The 25250-nt window shown below is 35.0% G+C and overlaps 1 protein-coding gene across 6 annotated transcripts in view; it reads right to left on the bottom strand.

Moving 5' to 3' along the window:
• Positions 1-25250, bottom strand: part of LOC115874399 (protein split ends-like) — a 245229-nt gene that overhangs the window by 69775 nt on the left and 150204 nt on the right. The gene's annotated exons all lie outside the window — the stretch shown is intronic.

A 25250-nucleotide genomic window follows, 5' to 3' on the forward strand; every position in this document is an offset into this window, starting at 1 on the left:
ACGCAGCCGAGCTGGAACGGATAGAATACAGGGGAACAGATGGAAAATTAGTAATTGGTAATATTTTAAAAATAAAAAATACTACCAGGAATACATATCGGAAAATTGGAGGAGGAATCAAAATGAGAGAGATGGAGATTTGTTCACCATCTCTTAATTTTCAAACATGAGGTGCTAAATCGATTCTAGATACTGAATCGATTCCAGTTATTATTTCATTATTAAGAATATCTAGAATAGTACAACCTTCCACATTAAATTGGATAATCTGAAAATAGAAAAAAAAATACCATTTAGCAAGAGCTTGAGGCAAAGATACCATCTCTTCAAAATTCCGAATCTTTAAGAAACTAGAACGGAAAAATACGAAGGTTGTTTTTTAATTTTGCATATAGAGGTAGGAAAAAAACCCGTAGATAACATTTAAAGACTGTTGTTTCTTGAAGTATTCTCCACGAAGGGAAATGCATGTTTGCATCCGCTTGAACCAATTCTGAAAGCAAATATTCCACAGCTGCATCCTACAAGGGGCCCTACACGCACCGATTTGATCTGCATGCCAAATCGTACAGTTTAGATCTTAAGACCAAATCGATAGCGATCTTTTCACACTACACGTTGAGATGCTGACTTGCTGACTGTACTAGACTATAGATTGACAAAATTACCCTAAAAATAGCAGAATAACTACGAGTTGCACAAAGAGCCATGGAGAGAATAATGTTAGGAACCACCCTGAGAAAAAAAATGGAACTAACCTAACATAACCTAACCCATATACGTTAAAAAACTAAAGTAATAGATGTTAAAAGAATGGCAAGCCTGTAGAAGCAATGGATCGGACATGTAGCGCTACAGAATTCCGACCGATGACCCCAAAGTCATACTATGGAGAAAACTATATGGAGATACTACAAGAAGTGTTGCCCGAGTAAAAAAACAGATGGATCGATGACGTTAAAATAGAGTCAGGAAGACAATGGATGAGATTGGCTAGAGATCGTATAGCATGGAAAAATCTAGAAGAGCTTTATATACAGAATGTCTCAGATTTTAATCGGGAAAATTTAATAGACGATAGAACTTGCAAAAATAAAACAAAAAGTTCCTATCAACTTGTATGATTTAAAGCTTCTTTTTCGAGATATAGGGTACTATTAGAATACCAATTATAATATTAATTACCAATTAGAATTTAATTTTTTTCGCAAGAAGTAAGCAAGACAAAAAAGTCAGGAGACAAAAAAATAATATTTTTAATTACTAAATCCAAAAATAATATTAAACTATTTTTCCTTTAAAATAATTTAACAGTGATGCCCCGCCGCCGCCCCTGGCCATTAAACTTAAATCTAATTACATCAAATTAAGTCCCATAGTAAGTATTTTAAACGGGTCAAGTTATATCAAAATCGATTGAATAGTTTTTCAAATATCTTTTTTTTTTCTTTTTTAAGTAACTTTAACACCCTGTATCTCGAAAAGGAAGCTTTAAATCTTACAAGTTGATATGAACTTTTTGTTTTATTTTTGCAAGTTCTATCGTCTGTTAAATTTTCCCGATTAAAATCTGAGACACCCTGTATAACAACGGATGGAATCAGGTGCTTAAGAAGAGGAGCGAAAGAAGAGGAGGTGAAAGAAGAGGTGCTTAATGTAATATTTTGCTATGTATTAAATATGTTTTTTATGTCCACTCCTGTTGTTCTGGTGTTTCGTCTTAACAACGTGTATCCAAAATTATTTTACGTTGAGGTACATATTTAAATTTTATTATTTACGATTTTATGATGACTTAGCCACGCACTAAGGCGGTTTCCAATGAATGAGTACGTTTGGAACCGGTCAACAGATTAAAACAATTCCAACAGGAACACATAAATTTCGGTTTCCTGTGATCTGTGATCATTATAGCCAACCGTTGCGGAATTCCGCTACTCTGACGAATTTTCGATTTCCGGAAGCAGTAAACAAAATAACAAATAGCGAAATATGAAAATTATTATCAGTAACACGTTGTTACAATCTCCAACCATTTTACTGCACGAACGTTTTAAGATTTAACTGAAGCCCACAAATTGTGCATTTAAACAAATACCTAAATCAGTGCAATTAAACTACAGAAATGTTTAGTTTAATGTTTAAAATAACTGTAATTGTTATAGCAACTATGGAAGTTAAACAATTCCTTAGTTAACTGGTGGCTGGTGGGACAAAATGAACAAAAGTGGGACCAAATAATTATACTAGCAACAGATTCCTTGAAATTTTAAAACATTTATCTGTTAAATCAAACTAAGGTATTTAATACAGCGTGACTCCCGGATGGACCTAATAGCATAATTATAATACTCATATAATAAACAGAAGAGGCATTCTAATAAATAACACAACACTGGAAATAGTAGAAGAATATATTGGGACAAATAATACACAGTTCGGGATCTCTACTATCACAAATATACAGAAGAATTAAGATAGTATGGAGTACTTATGGATATCTGTCCCTTTATCTAAAGAAGAAAACATTCGATCAAGGTGTACTACCAGTCATGTCCTATGCATGCGAAACCTGGACACTTAAAACGGACATTATAAGGAAACTGGAAGTCGCACAACGCGCAATAGAACGAAATATGCCAGGAATAACCAAGAAAGAGTGGATACGACAAAAGACCCAGGTAATAGATGTTATCCACAGAATAAAGGGCAGAACACCTGGCAAAAAGGCCGGATAACAGATGGACTACAACAATTACAGCATGGTACTCAAGAGGAATTAAGAGACCTAGAAGGTTCTATTTCCAGTTAATTCATATATTCAGCTTTTACCTAGAAGCTGAATATATGAATAAGCTAAAAAATAATGATGATGATGATAATAATTATCCTTGTAAAGGTTTATATTTTGAATTTTTATAAAAAAAATCGTATTAGTTCTACGTACTATAAAGTTTGGCAAAAGACAAGGTGGGCAAAAAATTGAAAGGGTGGCTGCCAAGGTGCGATGATTTAAATCAACTTGATTTAAATCAACAGATTTTTTAATTGAATCATGGATTTAAATAAAAAAAATCAACTTGTTTAAAAACTTGATGATAAATCGAAAGATAACTGTAAAAATTATAAAAACTTTTCCTATAAAGCTATAAAAAGTATTCCTATATCAAACATACCCTATATCTATTCATCAAATAAGTACCTACAAAGTTACACTTGCTGTTGGAGGACATTTAAATACTTTAATAGATCGAAAAATAATTGTGAAATGTCTATGAAAATATTGGACCGATTTTTGAAGAAAATGTTGGATTGATTTATTTCGTATGAATCCATTACACTTCTAAATGACAGAGATTTATTTTGAAATTGTGAAGTGCCAGAAATCCGGTATTTGAATACATTTCATTCACAAACTCTAGTGCAGAACTACCGTATGATCGAGAAAAAACGGCGTCAGCGATGGCTATGGAATGAAGATCGCTGTCATTTTATATGTAAATTTATATGGGAAATGTCATTGATGTTCATTTCTCAGCCAACTGGACTCCGTTTTTTTTCGATCATACGGTAGTTTCTTCTGATGTCAGGTTATATTTTTATTCCCGAGAACTAATCAATGGCAAAAGATAAGCTGGAGTCAAGGCTGTTTTATACCTTTTTTGAAACAGCTGAGCAACTTTTTGATCCGCCTGCCCTAATTTATCTTCTAGTTCATTCCATTCTACCGACATTTTGTTCTGCAATAAGCACTTTGCACTTTGAATATTAGATCGTACTAATTTTATTCTCCGACTTAAGACAGCCATGACTATTTCCAAAAAAATCCCTTTGATCTAAGCGGCCGATTTTTTTTTGAGGAAAGAGGGGCATCAGCAAAGTTTGCAGAATAAAATATATCGGTGACTGATGTGGAAAAACGATACGCGCCGTAGAAATGTTAATATTGTCAATATCGGGCAGAATTACAGATTTAGCCATTTAGAATTAGTACTTTAAATAGAAAATTAATTAAAATAAACAAAATCTGATTAAAATTTAAAAAATCGATTTTTTGATTTTTAAAAAAATCATGATTTTTAAATTTTTGATTTTTTTTTAAAAAAATCATTTTTTTTAAATCATCACCCTGGTGGCTGCAATATCCAGGCAGCTCCATTTTAATAAATTTGTGGGAAATGGAAAAAAAGCTGCTCGGTTCTTGCTGCAAACCCAGAGCAAGGCAGCTATAACTAACGTCGCTATTGATGTACAGTTATATTGAGAGAACTGATTATTGCAGGAAACGATCGGCCAACTTTTTTAAATTCATTAAAAATCTCATTTTCGAAAAAAAGTGGAGCTGTCAGGTTATTGCAGCCACCCCTTCAATTGTTAAATCAATTTAAAAATCATTCGGCGCGGAGTCACTTTATCGATTAGCGATCTTTATTTCAGTGCCAACTCGGCACTGAAATAAAGATCGCTGTTATTTTATATGCAAAATCGGAAATGTCACTAATCGTCATTTCCAAGCCATGTTGACGTCGTTTATTTAAAAAGCATTTTTTGAAGATCCCCCTTACCAAAGTAGGTTATGTAGTAAAAATATTAAAAACTTAACCATTAATCCTGATTTATGTCATAATATACTAACATACCGAGTCTCGTTTTTTTGAAAAATACCCTATATACACCATTAAGACGAGTACACACACTCATACAACGCTTCGACGCCAACAACAATTCACCTCGTCAAAAGTGCACAGACCTTTCAAACAGATCGTTTTGTCTTATTCTAGTTTTTTTTTCTCGTATGTTTTCTTTTTTGTCGGTTGTTCCAACCTGCCTCCAGGCCTTTGTAAATACGACCAGAGCTCCATTAGTAGGGGAACGACCAGTGGCGGCTGGTATGGTAAAAAAAATCACAACATTAATAATATACTCTAAATTGTGTTCTATTATCTCAAACAAGCGGGTAATTAAAACGATGTAAAGATGCACTCTGGAAATGCACGATATAGTCTTCTTAGCAGCCGGTAAAGTTGACTAATGCAATAAGCTTTTGACTACCGCTATCAAACTGGTAGAGATGGGTAGATCCGGTATTTTAATAGAGTCGGATCCGGAGTTACATCGAGCTTCATGGACCTACATCCAGGGGCGCTATTCTGTACACGGCATCGACAATTGTCGGTATCGGTAAGTTACGACAGCTCTCGATACGTATTTGTATATAGTAAAAATGTGTTAATTGTTGTTGTCATAGTTACCGATCAGAATCGCAAATTTGTACCGACGAGGATCGGTATCTCTACCGTGAGGTTGACAAGGGCACGGTAGAGATACCGAGAGTCGTCGGTACAAATTTGCGATATCTGTCATAGGGCCGATCGGAAACTATGATAACAACAATCAACACGACGCTCATTGGCCGTACGTACCGATAGCTGTCGGTAACTTGCCGATACGGACGATTGTACAGAATAGCGCCCCAGGGTCCAGTTCGCCTATAGAGGCCGAAGGAGTGACTACTACTCTGACCATAAACAGCGGTGTGCCCCAAGGGTCTGTACTGGGACCTACTCTGTGGAATGTAATGTACGATGGTCTGTTGGAAACAGATATGCCAGATGATGTCAAACTGATCGGGTTTGCTGATGATGTTGCCGCCGTTGTAACGGCAAAACAAGAACTGATGGACAAAGCAAACCCCGCTCTAATAAGGGTATCTAACTGGATGCAGACAAATGGCTTAACATTGGCTCCTGAGAAGACAGAAGCAATACTCCTCACCAGGAAAAGGAAGATGACGCCAGTCGAATTCAAAATTCAGGGAGTTATTGTACGACTCAAAAATTCCATCAAGTACCTCGGTATTTGGCTAGACACAAAGCTCACTTTTGCAGAGCATACTAGTAGAACTTTGGAAAAGGCTGGAAAAACTTTAAGCGCGTTAAACGGCATAATGCCGAATATCGGAGGTCCCAGAGCCTCAAAGAGAAGAATACTGGCATCGGTCATACATTCGCAGATGCTCTACGGTGCGCCAATCTGGCACACAGTCACCAAAAACAGAAAGCTTACGCAAAAGTTCGCCTCAATGCAAAGGCAAGTAAATCTGCGCATTTGTAGTGCTTACAGGACAGTATCGGAACTAGCGGCCGGAGTATTGGCGGGCACCTCGCCGATTGACCTAAAAATCAAAGAGAGAGCCAAGAGATACGTAGGACAAGGAAGTCTAGAGTTAGAGAATGAGGTTATGAGGCAGTGGCAAATCAGATGGGATAAAAATGGAATAAAAGGAGAGCAGTTGAGGAAACTAATCCCGAACCTCAGAAAATGGACAGAGAGGACCCATGGAGAACCGGACTACTTTCTTACGCAGACACTCACCGGTCACGGATGTTTCAATGCCTACTTATTCAAGTTTCGCAGGAGAGAATCTGATAAGTGCCAATACTGAGTGTGCCATACAATGTTTGAGTGTCCGAGATGGGAAGACTATCGATTACCTTTTATGAATAACCGGCAAAACTTTCAAAACTTTCCCCATCCCATCTCTCGCACCGCAGATCGACACACTACTGCTATGCTTGCGCTACGTGCGGCCACACACTATCGACTGTCAAGACGACTATCTTGTATTAATTAGTATGTAAAATTCTTAATGTTTTGCCTCATGTCATAAATTTGCAAAACGCAAACATCTGATTTCCCTAGCGGACTACAAAACTTTTCAACGCGGATTGCTTCATGCAAAACAAAATTTAGTTAATTTAAAATTAAAGGTTAAAATGATATAGATCCGGGCGAACTGGACCTTGAACTGGACTGCTCTCGCATTACTTCATAATAAGGGTTGTCTACTGGGTTCGATCCTCAGCCAGTACGGTCGCTTTGTTTATTTAAATAAAAATATTTATTTATCTAAATAGAGCGACCAGCGAGCCGCCACCCCAAGGAAGGCAATGGTAAACCACCTTGAGTATATTTGCCTTGTACAGCCTCTCAAATAGTGCCGTTCGGAATCGGCGATATAATAATTGTCCCGTGTACTTGTGAAACACTGATGACACACATCTCAGGTATATGCAAGAAGTAGCCGATGCTCTATATAGAGTATGGCACTGTAAGAAGAAGAAAAGATAGTCGAGACACAATTACAGCCTTGCATATATTATCTGTGCTTGCATCAAAACTGCTCCACAGGGGTTGCTTCATGTTAGAAGCAAAATGATTGGTATTTATCAGAGAGTATTTTTAAGAAATAAAAATGTATCTTTTTTACTAAATTTTCTACTAAATCCCGCTTAAGATAGGCTGGTCATGTACGCAGGATGCAAGAGAACGGCCTACCGAAATCTCAATTTACGGTGAGTTTGTAGACGGTAAGAGGAAACCGGGTGGACAACTCAAAAGATGCTCACAAGGATATTTTCCATGAAAACTTAAAGGGGATAAGCAGACATTACGTACCAGAATCAGTGGGAGGAACAGCGCACGCTAGAACGCTTTGGAGAGTAGTATAGCGAGCGGGATACTAAATCAATTTTTGGTTGATGGCATGTTTTCCATCAGCATCGATCCATGAGCCGAAGAAATATTGACCTTGATTAATTTGAAGGTTATTTATAAAGAAATAATTCTTGTGTGGGTAGATCTTGTAAATTTGCCAGAGGCTGTTGAAAGGGGCCTTAATGTAATGGTTCGGGGTAGGTTTTAAAGGTAAAAAGGAGGGTACTCCAAATGCTGCCTTGCCAGATCTAAATCAGTAGATTTAGGGAAATTACTCGACTATAGCACCCCAACCTATATAAATCTTTTAACATCGGATATATCCAAACTCCCTAAAACTACTGATTCAGATCTGACAAAGCAGCATTTGGAATACCCTCCTTTTTACCCTTAAAAACCTACCCCGAACCACTACATTAAGGCCCTTTGCAACAGCCTCTGGTAAATTTACAAGAACTAACCACACAAGAATTATTTCTTTTTATAAATAACCTTCAAATTAATCAAGGTCAATACTTCTTCGGCTTATGGATCTATGCTGATGGAAAACATGCCATCGAGCAAAAATTGATTTAGTATCCCGCTAGCTATACTACTATGGAGAAGAATTGTAAACTTAACTAATCAGTTAACAACGACAACTAAAAACTCAAGAGGCAACAAAGTAATGAGATTTTTAAATGTCAGAAGTGCGAAAGAGAGATAACATCGCGTATCGGGTTTTTCGGTCACAGAAAAGTTCATGAAAGAAAACGCCTTGCGTAACCACTTTCTGATGCATCGATGCGTGTGGAATACTCGTCAACGAGTAATGGCAGTAAGTAAGTAATAATTTAATGGATGCGTCGCGTCGGCGTAATCCATGTGATTATATTATTCGGAAACTACCAATCATTATTAACCTGAGAATACTCATAATAGACCACCTACATAGAAGTTATATGATTGTGTGTAATTGTTATTGTGTATTGCTAGCAATATCATTAACTGTGCATCATGGAAGTGGTCAATAATTTATTTAATGTTCACTTTATAAATATTCCTGCAAAGAAATGTTAGAATTAAAGAGTAAGGCATTATCAGATATTACATTAGTAAGGCATTGACATTGTTAGTATCTAGAGGGAAATTACCCGAAATAATGCAATAACCTGGAAAGCAGCAGAACAACTACGAGTTCATGTTAGGGGTCACCTTGAGAGAAAAAATACGGACAAAACACCCACACATAAGCGAACAAACGATGGCCCCAAAAAGTCAGACTATGGACACCAACGGGACAAAGAGGGGGCCAGGAGAGAGGTCGTGACCCACCACTTGTGACGATCAACACACTGAAACTGAAAGAAGCTAATAGGAACTACCATCAAGGCCAAGCAGCAAGAGACGTGGCAACACCGTGAGGACTGCGCTACAGCTCGAAAAATGTGGTCAGTGGTAGATAGCAAAAAGATAAAACAACTACTAGAGCACAAAAAGGGCCTGGTACACCAGAGAAGAGTCGTCAATGAAAACTGCTCCACGGGGGTAAACCTCGTCAGATGGGAGATTTCCAACGACGACTCCTGCAGAGAATGCGGAGAGTAAGAAGAAACCATAGAGCACCTGCTGTGCCACTGTCTGGCACTGGAAAATCTATAAGCTATAAAACCTAGAAGCTATAAAACTTTAGGGCACGGTTTTTGTAGGTACTAGAGGAAGAAGCAGAAACCAACATCAGCGACATAGCGAACTTTGTAAAGGGCTGGAAGTGCTTTAACGCAAGGAAAGAATGAGAGGAAAGTTTAATTGATAACACAGGTGTATCGCAATGGGCCCAAGGCCTCCGAGTGAGGGGTCAAACAGGATCCCAAACCCCAGCAACTTAACCTAACCTAACACCAAGGGGAACTACAAGAAGTGGGCGCCAACCAAAAAAGAGATAAGTCGATGGCGCTAAAACAGTGGCAGGAAGACAATGGATGAGATTGGCTAGAGATCGCATAGAATGGAAAAACCAAGAAGAGGCCTATCTCCAACATTGGATGGAACCAGGCTGAGAAAGAAGAAGAGGGAAATAATATACGTATAGATTTAGTACATTTATTTAAAAAATAAATGGATTTGTAGATATAAAAAAAAACTGCTTTCTACTCTTTTCCCTGCGAATTTTTGGGTTTAGACCAAAATAATATTTTAATTTTAATAACTAAGTGATAACAAAATTTGCGAACAGCTAAGAACGTAGGATAGCCCTAGTTTATAACAAATAAGTAAGTTTTTAATTTTTCTGTAAAATTTACAAAAAGCATTTCACATTTTTTACCAAGAGCCGCCACTGGATCCGATGTTCCCAGCACAATTAGAACAAGTCCGTAATGGCTGTACGTTGTATCCTCCCTCCTCACCAGCTATCAAGATTTTAAGTAATATTTAATAACACCGTTGCATGTTGAAGAAGAGGAGACATTACCGACCAGTTTCGAAAAAGAAGAAAAAATAAAATATATAATGAACGAAAAGCAAGATAATTGTTCGAAGAACACTTATCGACCTTAAACGATTTGCCATGTTTATATTTGATATTTGATTTTTTTCAAGGTATATTCAAAAATAATGAGGTAGAATTTGCCGTCTCATCATTGATCTATTAAATACTTCATCAAGCACATTTGAAGACCTAACAAATGAGTTGGAATCGTTAGATTCAAAACCCTTATTAATACTTACTTATTTTATCGATCAAAGTAGTTTAATAATCTTAAGGTTAAGCATATTAGTAAGCAAATCTTTATGACAGTTTTCCAAACTAAGTGTCCGTTCATAGCATTCATATCAAATAAACTTTTAGTCACGTGATAAGCTTGACCGGCACATCATTGCCCACTTTTACATATTTTTTTTTAATCAAAATATTTTAGAAAATAAAGATAAATTAGTTATAAATATATAAACAGTTATTATTTACTTTAACAAAACTCACCTTCTTAACAGCAATTTAGGGACATAAAGGGTCATTGTCATTACTACCGCTTTTCCGTTCAAATTATTCTAATAAAGTTGCGATAAGTTTTTTACGGCTATTAAGCCATCTTGTACATTTCGCACTAAAAAAGGTTCTAAAAAGAACAATGTTCGACTGAAAGGTCGGCTGGTAAAAAAAATTAAGCTTGAAATATCAAAATACAATTCATTTAAATAAAAAACTCGTAACGTAATACAAAACTAAAATGTCAAAACGAATGACAATGTAAGGAAATAAATAAAGAAATGTGGCAACTTGACATTTTTTTACAACAGAGCTGCCACCTGAATCGCCAGCGGGAAATTTTAGTTCCAGTTAGTCAGCCGGCGCCGAGTATGTCCAACAATGAATTTAAAAATTGCACTCTCGATTACGTAACTAAAAGTTTAATTGGCATCGAATATAGATAAGTTCTATTAAGAAACAACTGGTAACATTTCAATATCTGAATGCCATTTATTACTAATCTACTGTATTAAAGTCTCACTAAATATTTTAATACCATAATGAATGACACAAATAGAAACCTCTATACGAAATAAAAAAGAAGAAAGAAAATAAACCGTTAAGATTAACAATAGAAAAATTGCCATTAATTATATTCAAATAGTTTATAAGTTGTAAATAAGACATCTGTGAAAGATTGCACAGATGTCTTATTTACAACTTGTCTTATTGCACAATCTTGCACAGATAACCTTTTTGTCCTGCAGCAGGTGATGGAAAAAAAGATAGCAGTAGATCAAGAAGTCCATCTAGCATTTATTGATTTGGAGAAAGCGTACGACTCTATTCCCCGCAGCAAGATATGGGAAGTCTTGAATATCTTAGAAGTAGATAGACCTTTGCTTAAGATAATAAAAGAGCTATATAAAGAATAAGATAGGACACAGGCTATCTAATCCAATTAACACCACAAAAGGGTTGCAACAAGGATGCAGCTTATCTCCTCTGATCTTCAACGCTTACGTCGAAGTAGCCCTTAGGGAATGCAAGACGAAATGTCAAGGTATGGGAATACCCATTGGGGACAACACACTATTTACCCTGAGCTTTGCAGACGATCAGGTCGTGATTGCGCAAGACTCATACGATCTAGAGTTTATGACTAAGAGGCTTTATCAAGAATACAACAAATGGGGACTTCAGGTTAGTCTAAAGAAGACCGAATACTTAGCTGTCAATTCCAACGCTTGTTTTGAAGTCTTCATTAATGATAACGTCCAGATTCAACAACAACCATAAATACCTGGGTGCTACTATCAACAACGAGGGTTTGGGCAAAGTAGAAAAACAAACCCGAATTCAGAAGAGCAAACAAGTTATTGGCTGTCTTAACAGCCTCTGGTGGGACCGAAACTTGTCTGCAACAACTAAAAAGAGACTTGGAGAACATTGGTAGAGTCAGTTCTTTGCTATGGTTCAGAGCTATGGACTCTGAGTGCAGACGCGAAGCGCAAAATCCAAGTTGTTGAAATGGACTACCTTAGAAGAAGTGCAGGTATATCTAGGATGGAAAAAAAGACAAACATCGAGGTCAGGCGTATCATGAATGCATCGGAGGAAACAGTACTAGATCGAATCGAAAAATCCAGCTTAAAATGGTTTGGACATGTTCTGCGTATGCCGGAGAACAGGTGACCAAAAAGAGTTATTCAATGGGCTCCCCAGGGCAGAAGAAGAAGAGGTAGACCTAGAAAATCCTGGAACGGAACGGTTACGGAAGCAATAGAAGCTCGTAACCTAGAAGCTGATGACGCTCTAAATCGAGATGTGTGGCGTAGGGTAACGGGAAGGCAGCAATAGGCTGTAGTTGGAAATGAGTATTAAATACTTAAACCAAATTCCGCTTATATAATATAATGACATGAATGCATTGTCCTTCATCTTTAACATTGCAGCTGCTTTTGCAATCCTTCCCCTTCCGGCTCCCGTAAGTCTCACTATCAATGAAAGTTTTGTCAGGAAATAAGTTTTATCATCAGCTTCCAACAAAAACGAGTTATGTCTTCTTTCTTAAAATTCTCGATTTTTTTGACCGAAATCCTTCCGATTTTCTTTTTAGAAATGCAATTAAATGGACGTACTTACTAATATCTGTATTTTTCTTCACTGATATACCCAAAGTGATGAAGCCTTCCTATGCTTTGAAAGATGTTCAAAATATGCCAGGAGAACCTTTTCGTTACTACTATTCTTGATTCCTTTCCTTTACACCAATCTTCAACTTTTACAGAGGCTTGCTCGTACGTTTGTCTTGATTTTTCGGGAAGTAGGAATCGACAACGCTTTGCGCAATGCCTTCAATATCCGAAGGGACAATTTCAGAATCAGAATCACCCATATTAATATTATTTTTGCTAAAACTGAACGTTTAACACAAAATTGAACATCAATAATTGAGTTGTCAAAGTCAAATGGAAACAATCAACAAGCTCGGTTACCACGGCGTCGACTAATATGGGCGCCTGATAATTTTGAATTTTAATTTTTATGAGGATATCTCTGATATTTTAAATTAAATTAAATCTGTTTGGATCGTCCCTCGTGTCGCGTCGTAGATTAAATTTTGAATGATACACGTTCGATACGAACTTTTTAACGAAATGAATCATTATGATGTGCGTCGAACTTGTATCATTAATAACTATTATTTATCCTTTCAAGGGTTGTAACTTTTTGGGGAATCATTTTAGTGCATATGTTCATAGGAACTTTTGTTTTATTTTTATCTATAGAATAAATCACAGCGAAGTTATATACATTATCTTTTGACACCCTGTATAGTATCTTGCATTATTTCTAAGAAGTAATAGAAATAAATTAATTAAATATTGTTTTAGCTCTCAGCATTGAAAGCTGCTTAGATCATAAAACTTTTTGATCGTACGGTACTTTGGACATGGTTACATTAACAGTTGCGCAGCTTTTCGATTGCAGATAAACACTTTGCGATTATAATTTTTTAACCGTAGTATAGATATATCTTAACAATATTTAGGTTAATAATAAACACACATCCACGTTTAAGTAATTTGAAAATTTTCATTTAATAAATTGCATCGTCAAAGACCCGTTAGGTTGAATAAAAACAAATTTCAAATTTTATGACAACCTACCGAGAAATTGCATTCGTATTTTTGAAAACGTTCAGCTAATCGCCATCAAGTTTTTGTTGCGCTTTGTAGCGCCACATTCTATTTTGCCAGATAATGATACTTGGAACGGTGAATTTTTGCTCTACGCTAGTTGATTATTAACATAACCGTGAAATAATCAGTCTATTGTAATACTTATCGCCGTATTAAAACAGCAATTAACTGTTTGTGCGATTGTAAGAATTTATACTTACTATTATTTTATAAAACACCAAATTCACCACAATACACCAAAACACTTTACTAAAATAATCATCTGCTGACGATGCTAACATGGTTAGCGAAACGCGCGTCCAGTGCAAAACTAAAAGTTTTTGGTGTATTTTGGTGAATTAGTGTTTTATTTTGCTGTTTTAACACCAAATGTTCCAGCTCTCAACTGTAATATTGCTTTATGTAGTGTAGAAATAAATGTTTAATGTAAGCACGATATGGTGAAACAATTTAAAAATGTTTTTTAAATAAATAATATCAAAACCTGAAAGACCTAGATATTCCAAATCAAGATTTGCTTTATTAACCGATATACTAGGGTCGGTATTTTTGGCCTTTAGTGCCGGTTTCGTGTGTATGAAGTGTACGGTCATACTACATACATACTACCATTACTCCCTGACGAGTATTTGACACGCATCAGAAGATGGTCAACGCAAGGCTTCTTCTTTCATGATCTTTTCTGCGACTGAAAAGCCCGATACGTGATGTTATCTGTCTACCGCACTCCGGACATTCAAAATCTCAAAAATTGTTTTCTGCCTCTTTCTTTTGGTTGTCGCTGTTAACTGAGTTTACAATTTTTTCCATTCCGTTGTGTTGTGAGTTGCTTCTTCCCACCCTTCTGTATGTTGATTCCATTTAAGTTTTCGTGAAAATATCTTTGTACCTTTTGAGTTGTCCACCTGGTCCTCTTACCGCCTACAAGCTCACCGTAAAACAGAGATTTTGGTATGCGGTTTTCTTGCATTCTGCATACGTGACCAGCCCATCTTAAGCGGGATTTTGTAACCATGACATCAATACTTTCGCAGTTAGCTTTTTCAAGGACCTATACGTTTGAGACATGATGGAACCATTTGATTCTTAAGAGTTGTCTAAGGTGTCTCTGTCGCAACTTGTTTAATGTGTTCATGTGTCGGCGGTACGGTACCCAGGTTTCGCTTCCATATAACATGGTGGGGATTATTATTGCTCGGTATACTGCAAGTTTCGTTTTTGTGCTCAAGTCATGATTGTAGAAAACCCTGTCTTTTAATTTCCAGAATGCTCTTATGGCGCTGCTAATTCTGTGCTGAATTTCAGAGTCGATATTGGCCTTTTCCGAAATCAAACTGCCAAGGTAATTGAATTCCGCTACATATTCCAATAGTTCTTCTCTGATTTTATAGCATCCTTGTGATCAGCGTATTGAAGTTCTGTGATGAATTTTTACGTGTTTTGCCCCTGAGTCTTTTTTATGTTGGACAGACCGCCGTCGTATCTGTATCTAATGCCCAATCCTCTCTCCTGCAATTTGCTGTCCACTATAATGGAGAGCGCTGCCAGGAATATGTTGAATAGGAGCCTAACCTCCTGTATTTGTTAGGAAGGGATCGCTCAGTGATCCATGATGGTGACACCCTTGAATTGTTGTTGTTATGGAGGTTTTTACACACTGCAAGAAATTTGTTGGGTACTCCGAACTTTTTCATAATTGCCCAAAGTGCATCTCTGTTCACAAAGTCGAAGGCTTTTGTTAGGTCGATGAATGCAACATAAAGTTTAGACTGCTGCTCTTTGCTTTTACTTGTAGTTGGCGGATGGAGAATATGGAATCGACAGTGCCGCTGTTGGTGCGAAACCCGTCTGCGATTCTGGAAGGACTTTTCCTATACGTGGGTGCAGGCGGTTTGATATAATTTTTGCAAGGAACAATTAATTTTCCCAATTAAATGGAATCTAGCGTCAGATTACGTGGTTATGTTTAGGATATGCACCATTATAAATTATGCAATATCTGTATAACATTTTTCATATCTTCGTTCATAACAACAACGATATTGTATTTCTTCACACTAATGGGCCACCCTGTGTATATTTTCTTGCTACGTTTGTTTCAAATCCTTCTTTTTGTATTTTTAAAAGTTGTCTCGATTTCATATGCCCGCTGTTCCGCAATATTCAAATTGGCTGTCAAATATTTAATTATGGGCTAAAGCCGCGATGTCTTATTAGCACCGTAGTGGTAAAACTTGATTTCTTGAAGTTGTTTACAGTTAGAATTAAACAATAATTCACGGGGGTCATGACTTCTCAAGATATTGTATAAATTTTCTGCTATTTAGGACGCCTATCGTAACTATCTTTATACAGGGTGACGCTGTTTTATAATACAACCGATTTTGCTTTAATATATATATATATATATATATATATATATATATATATATATATATATATATATATATATATATATATATAATATATATATATATATATATATAATACATATATATATATATATATATATATATTATATATATATATATATATATATATATATATATATATATATATATATATATATATATATATATATATATATATATATATATATATATTATATATATATATATATATATATATATATATATATATATATATATATATATATATATACATATATATATATATATATATATATATATAAACAAGAACATATATATGTATATATATATATATATATAAACAAGAACATATATATGTATATATATTATTATATATATATATATATATATATATATATATATATTATATATATATATATATATATACTATATATATATATATATATATTATTATATATATATGTATATTATTATATATATATATATATATATATATATATATATATATATATATATATATATATATATATATATATATATATATATATATATATATATATATAAATAAACATATATATATGTATATATATATATATATATATATATATATATATTATATATATATATATATATATATATATAATATATATATATATATATATATATTAAAGCAAAATCCGGTTGTATTATAAAACAGCGTCACCCTGTATAAAGATAGTTACGATAGGCGTCCTAAATAGCAGAAAATTTATACAATATCTTGAGAAGTCATGACCCCCGTGAATTATTGTTTAATTCTAACTGTAAACAACTTCAAGAAATCAAGTTTTACCACTACGGTGCTAATAAGACATCGCGGCTTTAGCCCATAATTAAATATTTGACAGCCAATTTGAATATTGCGGAACAGCGGGCATATGAAATCGAGACAACTTTTAAAAAATACAAAAGAAGGATTTGAAACAAACGTAGCAAGAAAATATACACAGGGTGGCCCATTAGTGTGAAGAAATACAATATCGTTGTTGTTATGAACGAAGATATGAAAAAATGTTATACAGATATTGCATAATTTATAATGGTGCATATCCTAAACATAACCACGTAATCTGACGCTAGATTCCATTTAATTGGGAAAATTAATTGTTCCTTGCAAAAATTATATCAAACCGCCTGCACCCACGTATAGGAAAAGTCCTTCCAGAATCGCAGACGGGTTTTCGCACCAACCGCGGCACTGTCGATTCCATATTCTCCATCCGCCAACTACAAGTAAAAGCAAAAGAGCAGCAGTCTAAACTTTATGTTGCATTCATCGACCTAACAAAAGCCTTCGACTTTGTGAACAGAGATGCACTTTGGGCAATTATGAAAAAGTTCGGAGTACCCAACAAATTTCTTGCAGTGTGTAAAAACCTCCATAACAACAACAATTCAAGGGTGTCACCATCATGGATCACTGAGCGATCCCTTCCTAACAAATACAGGAGGTTAGGCTCCTATTCAACATATTCCTGGCAGCGCTCTCCATTATAGTGGACAGCAAATTGCAGGAGAGAGGATTGGGCATTAGATACAGATACGACGGCGGTCTGTCCAACATAAAAAGACTCAGGGCAAAAACACGTAAAAATTCATCACAGAACTTCAATACGCTGATCACAAGGATGCTATAAAAATCAGAGAAGAACTATTGGAATATGTAGCGGAATTCAATTACCTTGGCAGTTTGATTTCGGAAAAGGCCAATATCGACTCTGAAATTCAGCACAGAATTAGCAGCGCCATAAGAGCATTCTGGAAATTAAAAGACAGGGTTTTCTACAATCATGACTTGAGCACAAAAACGAAACTTGCAGTATACCGAGCAATAATAATCCCCACCATGTTATATGGAAGCGAAACCTGGGTACCGTACCGCCGACACATGAACACATTAAACAAGTTGCGACAGAGACACCTTAGACAACTCTTAAGAATCAAATGGTTCCATCATGTCTCAAACGTATAGGTCCTTGAAAAAGCTAACTGCGAAAGTATTGATGGCATGGTTACAAAATCCCGCTTAAGATGGGCTGGTCACGTATGCAGAATGCAAGAAAACCGCATACCAAAATCTCTGTTTTACGGTGAGCTTGTAGGCGGTAAGAGGAAGCCGGGTGGACAACTCAAAAGGTACAAAGATATTTTCCACGAAAACTTAAATGGAATCAACATACAGAAGGAGTGGGAAGAAGCAACTCACAACACAACGGAATGGAAAAGAATTGTAAACTCAGTTAACAGCGACAACCAAAAAGAAAAGAGGCAAGAAAACAATTTTTTGAGATTTTTGAATGTCCGGAGTGCGGTAGACAGATAACATCACGTATCGGGCTTTTCAGTCGCAGAAAAGATCATGAAAGAAGAAGCCTTGCGTTGACCATCTTCTGATGCGTGTCAAATACTCGTCAGGGAGTAATGGTAGTATGTATGTAGTATGACCGTACACTTCATACACACGAAAACCGGCACTAAAGGCCAAAAATACCGACCCTAGTATATCGGTTAATAAAGCAAATCTTGATTTGGAATATCTAGGTCTTTCAGGTTTTTGATATTATTTATTTAAAAAAACATTTTTAAATTGTTTCACCATATCGTGCTTACATTAAACATTTATTTCTACACTACATAAAGCAATATTACAGTTGAGAGCTGGAACATTTGGTGTTAAAACAGCAAAATAAAACACTAATTCACCAAAATACACCAAAAACTTTTAGTTTTGCACTGGACGCGCGTTTCGCTAACCATGTTAGCATCGTCAGCAGATGATTATTTTAGTAAAGTGTTTTGGTGTATTGTGGTGAATTTGGTGTTTTATAAAATAATAGTAAGTATAAATTCTTACAATCGCACAAACAGTTAATTGCTGTTTTAATACGGCGATAAGTATTACAATAGACTCATTATTTCACGGTTATGTTAATAATCAACTAGCGTAGAGCAAAAATTCACCGTTCCAAGTATCATTATCTGGCAAAATAGAATGTGGCGCTACAAAGCGCAACAAAAACTTGATGGCGATTAGCTGAACGTTTTCAAAAATACGAATGCAATTTCTCGGTAGGTTGTCATAAAATTTGAAATTTGTTTTTATTCAACCTAACGGGTCTTGACGATGCAATTTATTAAATGAAAATTTTCAAATTACTTAAACGTGGATGTGTGTTTATTATTAACCTAAATATTGTTAAGATATATCTATACTACGGTTAAAAAATTATAATCGCAAAGTGTTTATCTGCAATCGAAAAGCTGCGCAACTGTTAATGTAACCATGTCCAAAGTACCGTACGATCAAAAAGTTTTATGATCTAAGCAGCTTTCAATGCTGAGAGCTAAAACAATATTTAATTAATTTATTTCTATTACTTCTTAGAAATAATGCAAGATACTATACAGGGTGTCAAAAAGATAATGTATATAACTTCGCTGTGATTTATTCTATAGATAAAAATAAAACAAAAAGTTCCTATGAACATATGCACTAAAATGATTCCCCAAAAAGTTACAACCCTTGAAAGGATAAATAATAGTTATTAATGATACAAGTTCGATACGCACATCATAATGATTCATTTCGTTAAAAAGTTCGTATCGAACGTGTATCATTCAAAATTTAATCTACGACGCGACACGAGGGACGATCCAAACAGATTTGATTTAATTTAAAATATCAGAGATATCCTCATAAAAATTAAAATTCAAAATTATCAGGCGCCCATATTAGTCGACGCCGTGGTAACCGAGCTTGTTGATTGTTTCCATTTTGACTTTGACAACTCAATTATTGATGTTCAATTTTGTGTTAAACGTTCAGTTTTAGCAAAAAATAATATTAATATGGGTGATTCTGATTCTGAAATTGTCCCTTCGGATATTGAAGGCATTGCGCAAAGCGTTGTCGATTCCCTACTTCCCGAAAAATCAAGACAAACGTACGAGCAAGCCTCTGTAAAAGTTGAAGATTGGTGTAAAGGGAAAGGAATCAAGAATAGTAGTAACGAAAAGGTTCTCCTGGCATATTTTGAACATCTTTCAAAGCATAGGAAGGCTTCATCACTTTGGGTATATCAGTGAAGAAAAATACAGATATTAGTAAGTACGTCCATTTAATTGCATTTCTAAAAAGAAAATCGGAAGGATTTCGGTCAAAAAAATCGAGAATTTTAAGAAAAGAAGACATAACTCGTTTTTTGTTGGAAGCTGATGATAAAACTTATTTCCTGACAAAACTTTCATTGATAGTGAGACTTACGGGAGCCGGAAGGGAAGGATTGCAAAAGCAGCTGCAAAATGTTAAAGATGAAGGACAATGCATTCATGTCATTATTATATAAGCGGAATTTGGTTTAAGTATTTAATACTCATTTCCAACTACAGCCTATTGCTGCCTTCCCGTTACCCTACGCCACACATCTCGATTTAGAGCGTCATCAGCTTCTAGGTTACGAGCTTCTATTGCTTCCGTAACCGTTCCGTTCCAGGATTTTCTAGGTCTACCTCTTCTTCTTCTGCCCTGGGGAGCCCATTGAATAACTCTTTTTGGAAAATGTCGTATAAAATAGCATTGTTCCTAAGTCTTCCAAATCCACAACAATACACTGGACATTGTTTCCGTAGATCGTCTGCGTCGTTGCTTGCAGATTCAGGAGTGGATTTATTAACTGTTAAAAGACATGGTGGTTGGCGCTCTAACACAGTGGCAGAGAGCTATATAGAAAATTCCAAAGAAAATACGAAAAGTGTCATGTAATATTTTGGGTAACATTTCTGGCAATGATGGGTCTTCAACAAGTTCAAGCACTCAGGAAATAAATTTACTTTCTAAAAATTCAACTCACCTGTCATCGTCTGGAATTAATTTAACCAATTGTACTGATATTATAATTAATATTTACAATAAATAAACGTATTTAGGAACCTTTTTTGTGCTTGTTTCTTACTTTAAAATTTGCGTGTTATTATGAAATCATAATAGCACTAGTGCTATTATGAAAGCCATAATGACATCCAAATGACAATGTTAAATGTGTCATAATGACATTGTCGTAGATTAAAATAATATATTTTATTTATTTTTAAGAACACACAGGTAAACCGTTTTTCTTGAAATTTAGTAGTATTACACACATTTTAATGCCAAAGGGAATGGTGGTAGTGTAAAATTCCGTAACAGCCCTGAAAGGGTTAGTTTCCAATAGGGTAGAGAGTACTACTGATGGTACTTCTTTTATAGTAATTTCTATAAATGACATAAAAGCTAAAACTTATTTACCTAAAAAAGGTGCTCTTCGTTTAGTTTGAAACGTGGAACGGTTTTCGAGATATTAGCGTTTAAAAGTTACGATGTTAATTTATTTTTTCACGATTAGTGAAATGATAAAACGTAAAGAAATTTTAACAAATTAATCTCCTGATTTCGCTAATACTAAAATCTATGCACTGAAACCTTTAAACGCAAATATCCTGAAAACCGTTCACCGTTTCGAACTAAACGAAGAGCACCTTTTTTACATAAAATAGTACTAGCTATAATTCCCATTTGTGAAAATTACTGTATTCTATAAGGATAAAAGAAGTACCACCACCTCTCTACCCTACTCTAAAGTGTAAGCTAAGGAAACCGTGTTAAAAATATGTACCCTCTACTTTGTTCGGAAACTCAAATCACCATCAAATAAAGACAGTCTTTATTTTTGTTCCCTTCAGGTATCCTCTTTCACAGCGACGTCAAATTAATCATAGTTTTTATTTAAACAAAAGCGTCGTCGTCGCGAAATTGGATAAGAGCGTCGTTTTTTCCATCATAATAATCGTCCCCTCGTGTGATCGATGGCAAGGAACTCGATAAGACTTTTTTTATCTTCTCGTCTTCCTTTATAAATATTTCGCACACCAACTAGGGTTGGGTTTATAGAGAATTAACAGATATTTAATAATATGTTGTTATTAATTATTAAAGATTATTAAAAAATCACAAGTTGAAATTTTAATCTGCTGTTGGCGCTCCAGTATTCAAAATAAAGTGTTTTGGTGTACTGGAGTATAAATTAGTGTTATTTTGGTTATAATGTTGTAGAGAAATTGTCTGATATGAAACTGTTATACAAAAAACAATGTCTCACAATCTCTCAATTTAGTGGTACCACCATGTCTCAAACGTATCAGTCCTTGAAAAAGCAAGGTGCGAGGGCGTTGAAGTCACGATTACTAAATGCCGCTTAAGATGGATTCGTCACGTATGCAGGATGCAAGAAAACCGCCTACCGAAATCTCTTCTTTACGGTGAGCTTATAGATGGTACGAGGAAACCGGGTAGATAACTCAAAAGATACAAGAATATTTTCCATGAAAACTTGAAGGGGATAAGTATGATGAGTATGCAGCATCAGTGGGAGGAAGCAGCGCACAATAGAACGCAATGGAGGAGAATTGTAAACTCAGTTAACAACGACAACCAAAAAGTAAGAGGCAACAAAGCAATGAGATTTATGAATGTCCGGAGTGCGGCAGACATATACATCACGTATCGGGCTTTTCACTCACAGAAAAGCTCATGAAAGAAAACGCCTTGCGTAACCATCTTTTCATGCGTGTCAAATACTCGTCAGCGAGTAATAAAAATGAATGAATACAAAAAACAACTTACTTTTAAATAAATCGTAGTTAAAAACAAAAAGAAACATACTTTTATTTATTATTGTGGTGTTTTTTATATTTATATATAAATTACTATGTCAGTTTTTAAGGTACTTTAAACACCCTCAAAAGGAAAATTCCACTCTTCCAACTCCTTTACAACTTTGAGAAACACCTCAACGTAGTAATGAGCAATAAAAAGAATTGAGAAACGTTTGCTCAGTAGTATACTAGTATACTGATGCGGGGCGCCGGAAACGAGGGGCGCCACGACAGCAACTAAAATATTTAAAAACAGTAATCTAAACAAATAGTAACGAATATCCAGTTCAATAATTAATCGGTACTGTCAATTTCCACATTAATACATTAGCTGACTAAACTTATCACAATATCTGACTAAACATTATAAACACTATACTATATCCTAGATGTATCCTATTATAGTTTACTTATACATACTGAAATTATGATAAAAAAATCCTTAGCACGAAAGCTTTGGGATAGTTTTGATTTCTTCTATTCTATATGTTTTTTGAGTGCTCTATCCGAAACTGGGATTTGCGAATTAATTTTCGTGAAAGAATATTAAACAAAATTAAATAAAAAAATATAAATCGGATTTGTTCGTGGCATTTTTATAACTCAAAAGCTAACAACTTTTTGTAAATAATCCTTCTTTCTATAATTCTCGTTTTTATAAATTTCTAAACAAACTGTTTTGGGTCAAGAGCCAGCAAAATTAACAGTTTTAGACTGACCGCTCAAAATTGCACTTTTTCTACTATCTACACCCTTTATTTGTTATTAATGGCTGATATGCCCTAAAGTTATATGCGGCAAATATTCATTCGCAAGAAGCTGAAGAGGATCCCGATATCCTTATTATCAAAAAAAAAAACTTATAAGTTTGCCTCATTAATTAAATTTATTAATAGTAGTGGGAAATATATCATTCTTTTGGTGATTTTGATTGTTCCGGATTGAATATAATATGTAGTAATACACTGAAAATGGTAGCAAAATCGTAGAATTTTCTCAAACAAAGAAAAATTTCTCAGAAAGAAATGAATTGGCTGATCCTCATTTTGCAGCCGACAAAACTGTCTGATCATAATACTGATTCTGCACTAAATATGTAATTATTTGTGAAAAAGAAAGAAACATTTTCTTAAATTCTTAATAATAAAATATAATAAAAAATAATGCAACTGCTTTCAATTAAATACTGTTACGTTTTTCGTCGGTTCCGTGTGGATAGAAAGTCACAATTTATTTAAACACTATTTATTTAACACTAATTAACAAAAATAATAAAGATAAAAGACTTATAGAACTATTTACAAACGATTTATAACTAAGAATTTATTTTGAATTTTAGCGCGTCAACTGTATATGTATTTATAACTGCCCTCTCTAGGCCACTGCCGCCGGCTTTTATACCTACAGCAAAAGAAATCTAGAATAGTCCATAGATCGTTAGGCGCATAGAGAAGGTTTTCGAATGTTCTCGTATGTACTAGTCCATTCTAGTGGGTCTCGATTCTTCTCGAACGAATGAATCATTGCGGTGTCTATGCGATGTTAAGGTCATCCGAGGGCGGGTCATATTGTGAGGATAGGTCGAGTCCACACCGGCTCGCAACAATACTGTTATCTTTTCACAGATCACTTATACCAGAACGAGACTGCCGAAGTTCTATTTCTTCTATATACCGAGTGCGTCTCAGAAGTTTCTCCCCCTATAATTTGTTTATTTTTAACACAGCCCTGGCACTATAGATTAAAATTTAAAATACGATTTTTTTAAGCGAAAATGTCAAAAGTTGACATATGATGTGCCATTCTACTCAGAATGTCATTTTCTTTTGGAATAAAGTAGAAATATACCGAGGGTGCATTTAAAAATCAAAAGTTTAAGTCATTTCCGGTCAAACAGGAAGTGACTAAAAACTAAAAATCATTGAGTACGTCAATCAAACCTAATCATAGACTTAGAATAAAATATAGACTACACTATTTACATTTAAGCGCGGTCAAATATTAATTTTTGTAAACATGTTTACTCCTGGGTGCAGCTGACCTCGGCCGTCTGAGTCTTTCGCCTCCAGCCTATGTTGTCACGTCTTAAAACTGTATTTTAATAAAGTAGTGTTTAATAGCAGAAAGATGTATTAAATAGTCCCTATACTACTAAATTATAAGTCGGAGACTATTTAAAATGACAAATTCTTTACAATTTGGCAACACCCATCAATCGCCGGGTCGCCTGTTCATTCTTTATTCTCTCGTAGTAGAGCCATAGTAGAGTAAAGCACGTGTCGCAAAACCTTGTTGTCACAGTTTCTCCATGGCTATTTTATTGTTTTTATTGGATGTTTTGATTTTGTATTTTTTTGGATTCGATTTTCTTAGTGTGTAGTGATTTATTTAGTGTTTATTTTATTTACTTTTTGGATTTTCTTAGTTTGTAATGATTTATTTAGTGTTTATTATTTTTTTGATTTTCTTAGTTTATAG

This window comes from Sitophilus oryzae, unplaced genomic scaffold (assembly GCF_002938485.1).
Source record: "Sitophilus oryzae breed Bouriz unplaced genomic scaffold, Soryzae_2.0 scaffold_1274_pilon_pilon, whole genome shotgun sequence".
NCBI lineage: Eukaryota > Metazoa > Arthropoda > Insecta > Coleoptera > Curculionidae > Sitophilus > Sitophilus oryzae.